We start from the raw sequence: 13,529 nt of genomic DNA on the forward strand, positions 1-13,529 counted from the left end.
CAAAGTCTTTCTCTCCCAAACTCAAGATTTAGCTAATGACCAACAAGGTCAACAGTGTCTCTAAACTCACCAAAATTTTATTTACCCTTCTTGTGAAGATAAACATTCACAGAGATTAGGAGAACTGAACAGCAACTTTGCTCTGCACACACCACCCATCCCCAGTCTAAACATCCCTGAAATTTTTGTTTGTCTCTTTAAATTAACTGAGTAGCTGAAAAGTAAACATCTATGCTTTTCAGTGAGTGGGAAATGACTCTTCATAATAATAGGCCTTAGGGAAAGATTGTGATAGAAACACAATGCTCAAAAATTCACAATATATGAATAACCACTGAACTTTGCACTTTAAGTAGATAAATTGCATGGCATATGAATTATATCCCAATAAAGCCATTATTGGAAAGAAAAATATGACACCAAAATCATTTATCAATTTTGGTTTTCAACCTGAGCTGGCCAGGAATGGATTCCTTAAAGTTTTGTGTTCTTTTAAATTTATTGTAGCCTTCTAAAACATATACAATGTATGACCAAAAAGATGGTGAAGACCTAAGTGGCTGGCTTTGCTCACTACCTGTGGCTTTCTCTGTTTGTTTCATATTCCTTGCTTCTCCAGCCTTCTAGAATCTCCACTGTACTTTTGGCTTCAGTCTCACAGCTTCACATACTGCCCTCTTATTACCGACAGCTGAGTTAGGCACAAATATAGTAGCCAATCAGGCAGGGCTGGGCCCTCAAGGAAGTCAATGCAATAGAAAACATTCATCAGGATGGTGGCTGGAGACACATTTGAAGAGTCAAGTCATAATAGCTAGTTTTACATATTTCCCTAAGGGATGTGCAGAAGTTTGGGATTATTGATTGGTATTACCCTTTTAAGATTTCCCATTTTCTCATTAGGGTTAAACATCCTCTCCAACCTACTAAGACTAAGACCACTAAGACGAAAGCTAACACTAATACTAAAACTATTAAAACTAAAAACATGACTAAGGCAACAGATTATCGATCAAGCATGATGATACCCATGTATTTTTGCTACCCTAGATCAATATTACCTAAGTGACTAAATTGCAATGTTACTGGTTGATCATAATTTTGATCCATGTTGTACCCACCTCATGATTTTGTTCTATAAAACTTTCTTTGAGAGGTGAGCAGGGAACCCGTTAGGGACCCCTCGTACCTCTCAGGAACTATTCCTAATCCCCATTCTTCCATCCCTATTCCCCATTCCTTTTCTCTAATAAATTTTCCTACTTCTAACCTCCATTGTTCCTTAGAATTCATTCTTTGACTTCAAAGGACACAAACTTGGGTATTTGATTTCTAGCATTTCCCCATGTCGCTCTCGAGCATATTCCATCTAGCATCACCAGCCTTCTGAAATCTGCATAGAAGCCTCCCTGTCTCCATCCCTCTTGATTTCAGCATGTTTGCAAGATCATCACCACATAGATGACACCAAAATCTGCCACTAGCTCCAGAATTAGCCAGGCACTTCTGCATCATGGCTGCAGAGGCCTCTGAATGTCTACATGGCTGAGCATTGTGAACCAAATCCCAGGCTATGAATTTCCCAGTCGGCCTTTCTCAAATAAGGAACCCTGAGCCTCTCTTCTCAAAACAAAGTCTTTTATATTTTTTTCAATTAATTAAGTTTACTGGTACATTTTAGATATACTTAATGATCCCACTCATCATAGGGATCTATGAACTTCTATAAAGCTTATCTTGATTCTTTTATCTTACCATTCACTCACCCTCTCTTCAACCCCTCTTCCCCTCTTTATTTAAAAAACCTTTGTTTCCATTCTCCCCTTTTTTCTCTCCCCTCCCCACAACTCCTTCCCACTTGAACACATTTTTCCTTTTTCATATTAACTATTGTAGATTTGGTCCTTACTTATCCTTTTGGTTTCTCAAACCAGAGAAACAATGCAGTTTTTACATGTGTCCAGTTGCTTTCACTTAAGAGTATGCACTCAAAGAAAACCTTTCATTTTTGCATGCTTGAGCCTATGAAGCATGGAGTCTTGCTGTTCCTTTCATGCCTTCAGGGAACATTCCTTATTGTCCTGGTGTGAAGTAATTGGCTTCTTTTTAATGCTAATGTTTCAGCAACCAAACACTTTGGTTTACAACCTGGTCCAAGTTTACAGCCCCTTTTTTCTGACAAAGCAGAGAACTTACAAAATGAGTCATTTGCTCCTGGTTTTTAGAGTAAACCTGACTAAATGCAGCAAGCAGTATTCACGCAACAGCCTGTATACTGGGCTGTCTTGAAATTTTCTTTTAAAGACCACCAGCCTTAACTGCAGTCACCTGCAAAGTCTCAGGACATGAAGAAAATGTAGACAAATTTTTTGTCACAGTATAACACAGATGGACTGGAGTTCAACTGTCAATGGAGTCCTTATTCCCAACTGAAACATCAGCCTCTTCTTTAGTGCATGCCTTTTAATCAGCATTCTGGCTTCTGAGCTTTGACCAGAATCTCCCACTAAGCTCAGCTCACAGCATTCTAGGGCTTCTGTAGTCAGCATCTCCAAATTTTTCCAGACTCCTCCACTAAAAGAGCTGTACAGGCTTCTAAATCACAGGGTCAGGTACAGGCCTAACAATTTCCACACTCTTGGTATAAGAAGCTGTCTTTCTTTCTTTATTGCTGGGACAAAATATCTGACACCAATAGTTCAAAGAAGAAAAGGTATATTTTGGGTCACATGTTAGAAGTTTTGGTCCTACATAGTCTACAACATGGTGGAAGGGGCTGGGCAGAGGAAAGCTGCTCAACTCATAATAGACAGGCGGTAAAGAGCAAAGAGAAGGGCAAAGGAAAGCCCCATCCTTGAGTGCATGAGGACTAGAGGTAACATCCAGATATAAACCACAACAGGCATTTTGTTAGAAAGATGGGAAAGTGACTAATACACACATTATATATGCATACTTAAATGTCATACTGTATGAATATAAAACATATTTTTTTAAATTTTGATACAAATATCTGGGAAGTACATAGAGAACATGAGGTCTACCTATCCCTTCATAAAAATCTAGGTTTACAGTTGATTTCCCATTAACACAAGGCGTTTTGAAATCCTGTGTTCCTTACATTGTTTTATTCTGATCTGCTTTGTTCTGTTTTGTTTTGTTCTAGTCTCTTTAAAATAAATTTTAAAATATTTTTTTTAAATCTAAGTTTATCCCAGAATAAAACCCTACCATCAAACCCCAGGGTCTTAGCATCTTAGTATGTCCTAAAACACTTACGGTAAGGACAATTACAACTATAACAAGCCATTTCAGAAAGCATCTCAAGACCAGGCACTGCTGTGTGTACTATGGGATAGTACTGAGGATGCTCTCCTATTGCTAGTCTTAAAACTTATCCACATTTCTATGTGATACACTCAGAAGACATTTCCCTCAGAAGTTAATGCCAGGAAGAGTTTCTCTAAAGAACCAGTGTGTTTTACCATTTTGTGTCACTGAACTGTGTGATTTGATCATTCCTTTTAATGATGACTTCCATATGCAGCTTAATGAAACACAAAGGTCCCTTCAAGGGTCCAACAATGTCCATATCAGGTGTTCCTCCATGGCAACTGTCTACTTCAGATTGTATTTTATTTTCCAATCATTATTCTTATGCTTGCTTCAAATGTTTCATGGATACTTAATGATAATAAATGAAGAAATAAATTAATACACTTATGTAAAAGAACAGGTTTCCTAAGAGGACTGCAGAATTGCCAGCACTTGGAATAAAAATGCCCAATAAACATTGGTTACTGTGAATTGGTATGTTTATTCTCAAAGATTGTTGCATTTTTACATTTCTCCTCTTAGGTAAATGTTATGGCTTAGATTGAGAATGTCCCCATCAATGCCTCATGCACTCAAAGGTGTGGCTTTTGGAAGGTGACTGGATCACAGAGGCACTACAGCTGATGAACAGTGTGGTAGAAGAGGAGGTGGGGTCTGGTTGGCAGAGGCAATAGGTATGACCTGGAAGGATTCTTTCCCTTTCTCTCTCCACTTCCTGGCAAGCATAATGGGAGCAGTTCTCCTCTCCTTTGACCATTAAGACTTTTCCTGGTAGAGCCAGTTAACTATAAACTGAAACTTCTAAAAGCTCTGAACCCAGATAAACCTTTCCTCCTTTAGGCTGTGCCTCAAGTATTGTGCCTCAGAAGGAAGTAATCAAGACAGTAAGAAAAAATAAAACATAAAAGAAACTAAAACAAGGCAACATTTCATATATATATAAATTTTAAGTAATAGATTTACTAATTTCTTGCCTTTGTTTTTTTCTGCCTTGCCTGAAATTCCCCAATGCTCTTTTTAATATGTACTGTAACACATCGTTAATTTTTAAAGGTATTATTAAAACTCAGCTATTCACAGAAAACTTACAAAAGAGGACTCAACAACACTTTAGAAACTACTCAAAATTGTGGACAAACTTTATATCCTGGGAGTAAGAGAATGAATAAATTTGTTAATCTCGTTAAAATACTAACATTAGCAAATTAATCCTCTGCCTGTACTAGCTCCCATGCTCGCTAAGTTTACACTTTATCCAACCAGTTTATCTTCACACCTTTGCAGAAGGCAAGAGCTTTCCCTCAGCCCGCCCAGATCAGGCTTCTAGACCCAGAATTAGTTGCACCGCCCAATTGTTTGAAAGAAAAAAAAAAAAAAAAAACACTGAATTTTCATTTCTATTTCATAGTTTCCTTCGAAGGTCCACAAACTCGGCCAACTCTGCTGAACAGTGTGCAGTTTCCTAACGAAACGCACACACACGAAGCCCACTCTTCCCGCCCACCTCCACAGCCAGCGCTCGCTCCCGGCTCAGCAGCGGTTCCCGCCGCCCAGGGATCCGGCTCGCGGTGCCCAGGGGCAGAGCACGCACCGTCGGACAGAGCAGGACGAACCACCCCGATCTCCGGACCCGCCCACAGCGGCAGCTTCCCGGCGACCAGGACCCCAAGCATCTGCCTCGTGGCGCCCGCAGACCTCCCCGAGCGGCCCCGCTCCGCTCCCGGCTGCCTCCTCCCCTCGTCCCCGCCTCCGTCGTCGGGGCTGCGGCTCCCTCTGCCCTCCTGCTCGTCCGTCCGCGCGGCACAGGGCGCGGCCGCAGCCCCTTCCCGTCCCCTCCCCGGCCGGGCACTCACCGCGGGCGGGCCGGGGCAGCGCGGATGTCGCGGCTTCTTTCTGCTCCTTTTGCTGCAGGCGGCGGCCTGGACTTCACCACCGGGTCCGGGGTCCGGCGGAGGCGGAAGGCGTGGCGCCGCCTGGCGGCTGCGGTGAACACTCGGGGCGTCCTGGGCCCGGAGTTGCGGAGGAGCAGATCTGGGCAGCACAGATCCGAAACCCCCGCCTCCGGGTTTCCGAACCACACCGCCTTAGCCGCGCCTCTCTTCTACTGTACTTCTTGTCCTTTTCACTTGCGGTTTTCTCTAGAAGCTTGCTTGAACCGTGTCCTCACTGTGGATGTTTGTGTTTCTCTACAAGATCTTTGCTTTCAGATTGCCACTCTCTTCAGCCTCATCAAGTCGATTATGATTCTCATAAAGGCCTCTAGCTCTAATGTTCTCTTTCTGTTTGTTCATCCTGCTGTGCAAGAAAAGTTAATCAACAACACTTGTTAAAAATGGAGGAAGGTAGACTTGATGAGGACACATGGGAACTGATAGTCAAGAAGCAAGATGAGGGGGCTGGGGATTTAGATCAGCGGGATAAGCATCTGCTTTGCAAGCTGGCAGTCCAGAGTTTGATGCCCGGTACCGGTTAAAAAAAATTTTTTTTAATTAAAAAAAAAAGAAGCAAGATGAGGTCATTGGATGGAAGATGGTGAAAAGGAAATACTAGGAGTCACAGATTCTAATCCACTTGAGATTATTCTTGCTGAAGAAAGGCCAGAGTGATCAGACATCACCTAAAGAATGGTGGAGGATGAGAAACTGAATCAGATAGATAGATTGATAGATAGACAGACAGACAGATACTTTGGAGGGGAAGACTGGGAATTGAATTCAGGCACTTGCCAAACAGGTGCTGCACCAGAGTCGTGTCCCCAGCCCTGAATCAGATGTTGATGGTGATCAAACACTCAAGGTAGATTATTCCTAAACTGACTTAGTAGCTTCCTTACAAAAGCTAGAATCTTAGAGAATGTTTTGGAACCCGACTACAGTTTAACCAAGCAAAGAATCATTGTGTTAGGTAAACCAAGGCATAATGAAACCACTGAGACAGGCAGAGTTCAAGCAATGTGCAAGGACTTTATTGCAAGCCAAGTGCAGCCAGGCCAAAGGTGAAAAGGCCCTCAGCGGTGAGCAAGGGGTGAGGGCATACTTTAAGTGGGAGTTTAGGAACAGGCAGAGGTGTTGCCGAGGGGGATACAAAATTGTGGGTCTCTAAGTAGGAGGTCTTAGGCTAGCTGGTAGGATTATGTTGGGTACAGGGGATGCTGGCAGGCACAGCATGTTTCTTGTGGTTTTTCCTGTGAAAAATGCTGGCTTCACTGTGGCATGTGGAATCTCACATGAAAGTATTTCATTGCTAACATCTTTACAGATATACTCTTGACCATTGAGAAATTGTATCTTTTTCACCTAGGCACATATCCAAGCCTTGAAAAGATAGTAGCCAAACCAAAGGCTGAGGTCCTCCTGTCTGATAGAGAAAAAAGAATGTTGGTGTCAGCCCCACACGGAGGGTTGTTGCCTATGTTCTTCAAATAGAACTCAGCCCTGTAGCCCCTGAGTTTTTGTAGAGAAGAAGAAAGTTTATGCCAGAGGATATAGCCTGCCTATGCTGGCTAAAGAGGTGAGCATGTAGGAACAGGAGACATAGGGTTTGCCACAGAGTATACCAAATCCACATTTATCAACATTCTAGATGTAGTTCTACATTTCAGGCATAAATGAGTTGTGCAAAGGGGCACATATGTGGTGAATGGGGGCTGATAAGGATTCTCCTGAGTCCTAGGGACAGAAACTGGATCCAGGATAGAGGGTCATGGATCCCACCCCTTCATTTATCACCAATGTAACCCCAAAGCTGAGTCTGTGGAAAAGAGAGTTCTGGTGTGATCTAAGAGTCTAGCCTCAAGCCTCAGACACCAGGTGTGGTTAGAACTAAGAAGGGAGCCAAATCCAGGGGAAGCCTGTTTCCCCACCTCTCTCATCAACCATATCACCTATCTGAGTGTGCCTGTGGGCTTTGAAATGATTGCACACAGGCCAGCAAAAGTGAGAAGGAAGGGTGTTCCATCACTAGGACAAAATAGCTGATGCTCACAACTGATTTTGCTTTTACTCAAAAGCACAGGCTCCTTGGCACAAGGCTCCTGCCCTGGGCCTGGAAAAGTGATGTGGCTGGGCCAGTACTGGTCTCACTATGTCTGCCATTTTCAATTTCCGGAGTTCATCGAATATGATTTTGCTGCTTCTATGTACCTGTGCTTATATCTGATTCATGGCACCCAGTATCCTGGACAAAAGCAAAATCAGTCTATTGGGAATATTTTGGAAGAATTCCAGAACTGGTGAATGAAAGCTTGGGGAAATGCTAGAATTCGATTGCCAGTGGATTTCAGTATGGACAAGAATTTATCTGCAGAAAATAATGGAAACCGTGGTTAACCCTTTTATCTCTGAACACTGAGTGAGATAAATTTCCAGACACTGTTCTCTACTTTTATGTTACTGGACCAATCTTCTATATAAATAATTAAGATGTAAGCATTTAGTATGGAAAGAGTTCATTAGTCCTTAGCAGTTAACCTCAACACTGTCACGACAATATTACATTCTGAAAATGTTATTGTGTCATGTCAGATACCAACTTTTAGTAAGATATCTTTAAGCAACAAAACCAATAAATTACTCAAATTTGTTTCATTGTGATTTGGAATTTTACTCTTTATAGAATAAGCCTCTTTTGTGGATTAGCTTTTTTACTAGGAAAAGGTGGTTTTTATTTTGTGCTGCGATGACTCATATTGAATAATGCTCTTCCTCTGACCACACCATTTTCATCATTAATCAGAATACCTCTACTTTCATCAAATTCTATAATTTATTATGGGTAATAAAAATATTTATGCAGTTCCTACAGGAGGAAGATAAATTAGATGTGACAAAAGTAGTATGGGGAAAATGTTCATTTAACAGAAAAGATTTAGCCAGCAGACATCATAACCTCTAACACCTCTGGCCAAGTGCACACAGTGGCTGTCAGTGTGAAACTGAGTGGTTGGCAGTCATTCTCTGAAAATGACAGCACTTTCAGAATAAAAGAGAAAAATAGAACAATTATAAAACAAGAATCCTATCCTCAGTTTGTATTTATAATGTGAAGTCCTCAAAAAGCAACACTTACTTTAATTGCTCCAAAACAAACTAAAGTTTTGTTTTGTTTTTTAATAGAGCACTTTAAAACTAGTTTGTCATCCACTTTACCTAGAGTCTCTCATGTGACCTTGAGTGCTAACCATGCCTTAGGTCTGGGTGAGGTGTCATGTACATCTTGAAGGCCCAGCGGTTTTCCATCCAGACAAGAAAATTCCTGGAAATGTGACTACAGACTTTTATAAGTTTTGTAAGTTTATAATTAACATTTCTTAAGATTTAACTGAAATTCAGTTACTACTTCAAAGCTAAAAGGAAATTAAATCTTAACTAAAAATATTATAGGTACTATTTACTTCATATGCTTGTTCTCAATTGAAGTTCTTATGAAGACTGAAAAAAAGAACAAGAAGAAGAAGCTTCCTTTGGATCACACTTTCAGTGAATTCAGTACATAATTGGCTGACTCCAACGCAAAAACTGCAAGTCAGAACAACACAGTGGAGGAAAGCTAATCAGCACACAAGTGCCAAGAAACAGAAAGACCTTGGGATGAGAATGCCCCACTCATGTCATGCTCATCCCTTCCAACTAGCCTCCACTTGCAGATGTTAAACTTTTAGCAGGCATTTTAGATCTAAACTGTAACATCCTGCCTCTGGACCCCAAAGCCTGGATCTATCTTACTATGCAAAATGAACTTTAGTTCACCTCATAGAGTTGCTGGAGTCTTAACAATTCCGCCACTGCTCAGAGTAGAAGTTCAGGGTCTCTTCTGAGATCCAAGGCAAACTCTGAATTGTAAACCCTTTTGAAAATCAAAAATAAAGTACTTCCTCCACACAATGGCACAAGGTAAATATTTCCATTCCAAAAAGGGGAAACAAGATAACACAAAGAATCTGAACAAAAACAAGACCAAAACCCAGGAGAGCAATAACTACATTCTGCAGCTGCATGTTTAACACCTATTGCAGGATGTGGTGAGGTATGAGCTCGACAGGATATTCTTTGCCTGTGGCAGTCCATGTGGCCTCTTTCTTGGGCTGACTCTACACACTGCCTGAGGTTTTCTTAAACAGAGAGTCCAAGTTTCTAGCATTCTCAACTTCCTTAGGTCTCTATTGTAACTTTGGTTTCACTCACAGCTCCACACATAGGCATTTCATGGGCTCCTGGTGGGGACTGTGACAGTTTCATAGATTTTTGCCTGATCTCCCAGGTCTTCTTCTGACATTCAGCTGTAAGCCTGATGACCTTGTAACTCATGCATTTTGCATACCTGAAAAACAGCACTATGTGGGTGACACCAGGAGCAGTCACAAGCTTCAGCAGTAGCTGGGCTTTGTGGGCCATGGCTGTAGCAGTCTCTGAATGTCACAAATGAGAGCATGGCCCAGTGACTCTTTTCTCAAAGGAAAGATACATTGTTTTTCACCAATATACCTATAGTATGTGGGATCTTTCTCATTTCTTAGATGCCCTCAAGATATCATCTCATCCCCATACAAAGTATTTGGTTTCTTTTTAAATTTTTTTTTCCAGCACCCATGCTCTGCTTTGCTTCACCCTTGCAGATACTTCCTTTCAGGTGAAACTGTAAACTTTTAGAATATTTCAGCTATGCTTTTTGCTCCTGCTTCACTGTAGAGCTGGGTGAAAGCAATATTCATGCCAAAGCCTAGGCTAAAACTTACTCTTCCAGATTAACTAATAAATCATCCTTAATATGTAAACAAATTTGCTGTCAGAATGTGACACACATAGCCTCTAGTTCAACTGCCAGTGGATCCCTTGTTCTCATGAAATCTCCTGAGCCTGTCCTTTACTTGTAAGAACAGTTGTGACTCCATTGTGTTTTTTGTCTCCATTTTAGCTGGAAGTAAAACTTTAGATGTACCCGTTCCCAAAAAATCCTCTTCCCCAGTTAACTATAAACCCACAAAGGGAAAGCACAAAGTTTTAGCTCACAGAGGTTAAACTGACTGTTACCCACATTCTATACAACAAACAGGCTGGATGCTTGGAAACACAGTTGTAAAAACATCTTGTGACATTCCAACACTATGATGCACAGTAATGTGGTTGCTATGGTAACTGGGAACTTGTAGAATGCATAAAAACCCCAGAGAACAAAGGTTTGAGGAGATAGATCTCAGTTTATGCTGTTCAATCATCCAGTGGCTTCTAAAAAACCTTGCTTTTATCTGTGCTCCATCTCTGTGAGTGATTCTCATGTCCATTTCATTTGGAGGCCCCAGTGAGATCTTCATGATCAGTCTTTGTTTGAGGGTGCCCTGTGCCTCCTTGCCCTGGCAGTTGGCCTTGGGGTAGCAGGGCATCTTGGCTGATTTCAGCTGGCCTCCCATCATGGCTGCTAGGTGGGGCACCACAGCTGTGAGCCAGAATAGCTAAGCCCCATCCCCAGATTAAAGAAAGCTTTGGAAATTTTTGTCTCATTTGTTTTTTGCATTGGGCTTATCCAGGGACTTCTTTGTTTGAGCTAGCATTTGGTTGGTTCCAAGGGAGCCTAGCCAACAGATGCAGTAATTATTAAGTCTTGGCATGGCCAAACATTTAAGCAGAGCTCATCTCTGCATTTGTTCCAAATTTCTGATCAGGAGTGGTGATAGTTTTCTGGGATTGTTTGTCTTTCTGTGTGTTTGTGTTATCACCCCAAATGTGTCCCTAATTCCAGGCACCCCTGAGTCTACCACCTTGCTTTCAGCACTGGTGTTTGCCCTACTCCTACCATTCTTACCTCTTACAGTTCTATGCTTAGGAACTCAAAGTGGTTCAACTCGCGTGCAACAAACCGTCATGGAGATTGCCATCTTTTCAGACTTTGCTACTCTTGGGCTATTGTTTGTATTTTTGGTTGAGTGGGGAAGGGAAAACGTGCCTAGGTAACAATTGCCTGTGATTTTGTTTTAACTCTGTCACTGTGGGTTCTCCTGGCAGCAAGGTGATTGTTCTGGAGTGCATGCTTAAGAATTTTGATAAGTTATAGACAAGGAGTTTATATAGAAACCATTGTTCATTTTCTGTCAATTGGTTCTAAATACCCTGTAATAATGTCATTCTCTTGAATGGTTTTACACTGTCTTGATATGTTTGATGCTATAGTGTATGACGTTATACTCAAAGATTTCAAGGAAAGAGACACTATGGTAACTATTTTTATGTCAGGATGTCTTGTAGTTTAACACTGGTTTGCTTAAATGGTTATGATTTGACCTGCACTGTTCTGTTGTTATGCCCTCTTTTATCTCAATCCCCCCCTTTTTTTAAATTATTTACTTTTTTCTTTTTATTTTTTTTAATCAAGGGAAAAATAAAAAATAGCAGGATACATTATAGTAACCTACTTTGATTTCCCATTAACTTGATTTGAAATTCTGTATTGCCCTCACCATCTTGTTTTGACTGATTTTCCTCTATTCTGCTTTGCTTGATAGTACCAAGGTTGAAAGTATAGGCATAACTGTGAAGACAATAAGAATCATTATGACGCCCATTCTGATTGACTATTATTTTCTTTTAAAATCCTGTAATGTCTCCAATGCTTTGGTTTTATTCTTTACTGTTTAGTTTAATTGTATTATAACTGCCAATTCTTCTTAAAATAGCAAGAGGCAGTATGGTAACCATTGTTGATCACCTTATATTTTGTTTTTACATTATCTATTATGTCCATCCTTTTGATTTGACTGACTCTGTTGTGATATGTCACATTTGGTTTTACTCTCTTCAAAAAAAGTAATAAGAACTGTGGGAGTAATAAAACCCAAAATGTGTGATTGTCATTGTACAAAAGAAAAGAAAAGAAAGTGCTCTAAAGGTTATAACTGCATATATGTTTAAGTGTATAAGATAGATAACCATATTACAGTGTTTTTTTGGATCATTGAACAAAACTGTTTGCACTCTCACTGTTTGAAAGCCCACGTTATGTGATTCAGTTTTGTAACTTGAACAACTATTTCTAAGATGAGAATATGTAATCTAATAACTAGTGATTTCTTACTGTTTATTTTTTAAATTTCATATTACGTGTACTCTTTTTCTGTTTTTTTTTTCCTTTTTCTCCTTAAATAAAAAAAAAGAATTTTGATAAGTTTAAAAGTATTTATGGGGTCAAGATGAAACAAGGAAAGCTACGGACTCTGTAGGAGTTGAATTTGCCTCTTTTGATGTTGTATGGCCACCAGAAGGATGCTTGATCCCCAAGTAGCCAGTAAAGTGTGGAATGTTGTCACTGGAAAACCTGGGCACCCAGATCAGTTTCCATATGTTGACTCTTGGCCATGTGTGGTTTGACCATTACCTCCCTGGCTTAGAATATATGCTTATGAATTCTCTGGGCAAATATTGGTGAAAAAAGAAAAGCATCCTGATGTGAGGCCTCCTGTATTATCATTAGCTTCTGAGGAAGAAAGTTCATCCTTCTTAGTCCCTTCTGGGCCACCTCCTCCCTTGTCCCCACCCTATCAGGCCTCTCACCACATCCATGGGCAGCCTCCAGAGCTGGCTACAGATTCTACCTCTCCAAATAAGGGGGTGTCTTCCCTAGGACAATTCCCTGATCTGTTTATGGCCAATTAGACTTCATCAGAAGGAGGATCCATTTTCATGGACCCTTTCCCTGTGCTGCTGGGACAACAGAAAGCAATTCAGTCCATTTTTGTGTTCCTTTTAGCACTAGCAATTTATACAATTGGAAAGTTCAAAATCTCCTATTTTCAGAACAGCCTCAGACTTTAATCAATTTATTAGTCAGTGTTTAAAACCCACTCCCCTAATTGGGACGATTGTCAGCAGTTACTGTTTACTCTGTTTTCTTCAGGGAAGAGGAAGAAAATTTGCAAAGCAACCAAGGATTACGTGAGGTTAGAGACTGGGGGAACTGGACAGAAACAGACAGAGGCAATAAATATTGTTTAGCTCTAGCAAACAACTAATTGGGATCCAAATACTGAGTTGGGAGCTAAAAATTTAGATGGGCATTATAAGTCTGTAATGAAACTTTTTCTCCATGCAGGCCATGCAGAGCCCAGGAAGAAAGAAATCAGTGCTTCCTGAGAATCAGCCATGCTAGGACTGGGAGGAGATCACCAAGAAGTCAAATAGTCTTTCTGGTAAGCTGCACAAGCTATG

General features: G+C 40.8%; 1 protein-coding gene across 4 annotated transcripts in view; it reads right to left on the minus strand.

The window, feature by feature from the left end:
* The window catches only part of LOC100716628 (broad substrate specificity ATP-binding cassette transporter ABCG2-like), a 110,100-nt gene extending 104,773 nt beyond the window's left edge, over positions 1-5,327 (minus strand). For 3 of the 4 annotated variants that reach the window (XM_013150086.3, XM_013150087.3, XM_013150084.3), the window contains exon 1: positions 5,190-5,327. The gene's annotated coding sequence lies outside the window, so the exon portion shown is untranslated. The remainder of the gene's footprint in view (positions 1-5,189) is intronic. The other variant, XM_013150085.3, reaches the window with a different exon arrangement.
* Between the last annotated feature and the right edge of the window lie 8,202 nt (positions 5,328-13,529).

Source organism: Cavia porcellus, unplaced genomic scaffold (assembly GCF_034190915.1).
Source record: "Cavia porcellus strain 051 isolate PalLab524CR breed Dunkin Hartley unplaced genomic scaffold, mCavPor4.1 scaffold_4, whole genome shotgun sequence".
Lineage (NCBI taxonomy): Eukaryota > Metazoa > Chordata > Mammalia > Rodentia > Caviidae > Cavia > Cavia porcellus.